Raw genomic sequence first — 4,230 nt, forward strand, 5'->3', positions numbered from 1 at the left:
CGTTGTGAGGCTCCCCTGCAGGTTTCTACTTCTGGGGTGCTGCCCCAGAGGGGTGAAGCTGGGACTTCTGCTTCTAGTGCTGGATCAAATCCACTTTGGGCATATGGAAACCTTCACATATACAAAGCCTCCCAGGGATGTGGCAGAACATCTCTTTTAGGACACCAGCTCTTCCCCCAAACTACATCCATAGCAATCAAGCCAGGCCAGTCCTTGTGGAGAGATTCTTAACAGAAATACGAAGATTGGCAGGGATGCTGTAGGGGGGGAAATGTGCACGTGTGAGAAAGCACTGGAAGAAGCAGCCGAACAAGGGTTACAAGAACAGCCTGTATTGATAACAAGGGAAATCATTCCCATGACATGGCTCCCATGACACTGCACCCAGGAGGATCATGGAGGAATGCATTGTTTATGGCATGACCACGGGGTCTATACTTCATTCAGGCAACAGCACAGACGACTTGTCGCTAGAAGATCCTGCACTCACATGCCAGCAAGTTTGCAGCTACTAAATGTGCCATTCCTTTTTGCTGTTACCCCAGCAGGAAAACAGACATATCCTTCCAACAATGACGAATGGATTGTCTGAACACGGCAGGCTCTTCTATGGGGAGGCACAAGGCTGTAATTCCCATGCTTATTTCAGTGGTGGTTCCGCCTCATGGTCTGAACTCTTCTTCACTAGGCGCTATGCAGACATGGGACAATTACACTGTCACCTTGAACCCCAGGCCCCCATTGGGGTCTTTGTGTTCAGAGTCCTGAGGCACATGCAGACTGCCTGGGCTGCGCACCATCCTGTCACACTGCCCACGCTGGCAGTGACAATGCAGAGAGTGTGGGATCCCTTATCTACACCCTCTACTTCTTTCTGTCCTGGAGCTCTTTGCCCACCCCACTGCCTGTCTTTGTTCACCCCCTACCCTCCCTCCCACTGAGGTCGCCATGGGGTCTCCATAGAGTGGGGAGATGCATGCAGAGAGGTTCTGGCTCCCCTGTGCTACATGCAGGAAGCACAGACACCTATATACATTCAGGCAGGGGAGCTAATGCCCCGAGGGAGCACACAGACACAGGTGGGGCCCGCCGAGATGCAGGCTGGCCCGGGTGCAAGGCCTGGCAGGAACAGCAAAGGTTCCCTTGAGCTCCGCTGGCCACAGGACACAGAGCTGTGTTCAGATCAGGCCTTGAGCACATGCAGGACTCCCCAAAGCAGAGGCATCAGCCTCAACCAGATTCCCCCTGCCCTCTCCCCAGCGACAGGTGAGCCAAGCCCTCTCTGCAACAGCAGCAGGGGAATATCAGCAGCACTATCTGCAATTTTACTTTCCATTCAGTTAAGTTAACGTCTTCGCTAAACGATGAAGCATTTTTTTTCCGGCAACTTGTTTCTATGGAAGGTGTTACCTTATTGAAAACCAATCTTTCTCAGCCAGCTGCCACTTGGGTTAAGACACTGTGCTTGAAGGGGGAGATTGAAATACTGCTTTGTGGAAACGTAGTGCAGTGCTCTATACCTTAGCATCAATGTGCAGACTATTTCCATGGAAAAAAAATGAAGGTATGTATTTTAGATCAAACGCTAACCTTTCAATAAACCTTTTAAACCTAACTGAACTAGAAAAGAACAAACACTATTCTAAACCTATCTAACTGCCCAAGGGATAAAAAAGTTCTGTAAACAGCTCTGGTATGGAGCACTAAATAAAAAGAGAACTGGGACAATTTGGATTTCATAGCAAAAATGAAAATCAGTTCTACACATATAGATCATATTTTCATTTGAGGTTATACTCCAGTTTCTCTGTAATCTTCCCCTTGACTTTTTCTCATTGGTACATAATGATGGATACGCTGGTGATACACCTGAAAGAATTTTAGCTTGGTCATCGAGGGGAAGTTCTTCTATTGACTCACAGGTTTCCTGTGTGGAGAAGGAAAATTTCTTTACAAATATCTTTCACGTTATTATTTTATATGAAGGATAACTTTTTTTTTGCTTTATAGAAAGGTGGTAACTTTTAGTCTGCCTTTTCCACTACTTTGAATGCTCAAAAGAAAATCAAAAGAAACCTTCTCCTTCCCCCTCCAATTCTAGCACATACACTCATTCGTAGCAACTATTCTGTATCTCATTCTAGTTTCAAAGCAATTGGTATCATCCTTTACCAGGAGAATCTATGAAAATAGTTACAGCTCAAAACACATTCACAAGTTCATTAAACAATAATGTCACTCTACATATTTAATGAGTACCTGTCCTTTTAAATGAAGTGATGGACATAAGATTGAGAGACCTGACAATGGACATGAAAATACAACATTTTTATTTAGCATTAATGGGCAAAATAGATGTTGCCTGAATTTGCCTGTTTAATATCTCTTTCAGGAAAATGGTAAAGCTAGTGTCAGAAGGAATACTCTTTTCTTATTTTTTTTTTTTATTTTAATTATCATGTTTTCTTTGCTTATACTTAAAGAAATTCCAAACATTTTATTCCTCTTATTCTTAATTCATTTCAGCTTTGATAATGTGGGACAGAGCCATTTAATTTGGCATAACATATTGCAGATTATATATTAGTCACAATTTTTTAGTGACTATTGTTCCTGAATTCTCATATAGTAAGGAAGCTTTGCCTGTGTGCTTAGCATCTGGAAACATTGACAACTGGTACTATGTGACCAGCAGGTGCTCCAATCCACAAGCAAACCATGAATTACAGCTGAGAAGTATTATATTAGGGTAAACTTCATGTTTATTTGTAAACTCCTGGAGCAAGCATGCGGAAAATCATACATTTTAAAGTTACAGACCTAATTCCATTATATTTATATATTACATTTACTATTTAGTCAAGGTACTGTAATTATACAGCATCTTGACTAAACTGTGGCCCAGTACTCAAAAGGCAATTCCAGTGAAATGAACGATGACAATAATAAGAATCCTTTTCCTTCAAATGGGTTCTCAAAAAGCTGTAAATATGAAACAGCTATTCTGCATAGAAAAGATTGTTCTGGAGAAATGTTTATTCTTTTTTAATAACTTGAAAATTTGGCTTTCTGGATATTAGCAGATCAGTGGATAAAACATAAAATCCTTTTTCTGCCTTTTTAGGGGAGTTTGTGGAGATGATAATAGGAGGAATATGGACTAATGCACACATTCAAGATGTCACCTTAAACAATAAAATTGTATAAAGTGTTGCTTATAGAGAGAGAGTAACACTGAATATAAATAGATAGCTATTTGCCTAAAAAAACAGAAGTAAAAATTAACCAACTATAGGCATGCCAATCAATAAGCAAACAAGACTTCCACACTTATGGCCGCTTATGCGAAAAGCCAAAACACATTTAGCTGGGTTTTAGGATAGACCTAAGAATAGTCATCATCTTCGTCACCTTTTTCCATTCACACCAGCCTGATAATGTACTGGATGACACTTGTCCCTCTACAGGTTTCTGTTCTTTACAAACAATACTTCCCTCTGTAGCAGTCTGCTTTTTCTAACTGACCCTCTTGCGCCTAAGTAGCTGACAGCTTCTCCTTCCCCCCACGTTGGAGTTGCAAGGCAAAATCTATCTCAATAGGTATCAATATAATTTCACTTCTGACACAAGTTTCTGATTCATAATTGCTGTAACATTAGCCATATGGTATCCAATTTTAACCTGGTATCTAAATAAGCCACATTGAAAATTACATAACCTTATGAAAACATTAACTGATGGTTTCTTCAGGCAGATTTAAATCTTTTTCCAGACCAATATCGCAGTCTCTCACGGGTCCCAAAAGCAGCTGCATGACAGTCTCTCACAGCTCCTGCCCTGACACTGTGGGTGCTGCAGGTGTTACTGAACCTACCTTCACTCTAACCCCAAATCTTCCAGTCCATTTCATGCTCTCCTCCCTTTTCTTCTTTCTTCACATCTCCCATGCCCATCGCTCCAGACTTCATACCAGGTGTCCTTCCTACACATGTCTGCCAGCAAGACCAAAAGGAGCAAAAAACCCCTCCAAAAGCCCCCCCAACCAACACAAACCAGATGGGGTTTAGGTGCTGCTGTCCTGCAGCTGTTTCCTCACACACTAAGATGCTGCATGCTGACCACCCCTTCACATACAGTGCTGCCGGCTGCTGCCCGCCTCAGGCAGTCCTGCTCACACATCCAAACCCTGGGGTGAGCCACGGGAGGAGGCAGCCGGGACAACTGGTTGTC

This window comes from Pygoscelis adeliae, unplaced genomic scaffold, assembly GCF_000699105.1.
Source record: "Pygoscelis adeliae isolate BGI_AS28 unplaced genomic scaffold, ASM69910v1 Scaffold117, whole genome shotgun sequence".
Lineage (NCBI taxonomy): Eukaryota > Metazoa > Chordata > Aves > Sphenisciformes > Spheniscidae > Pygoscelis > Pygoscelis adeliae.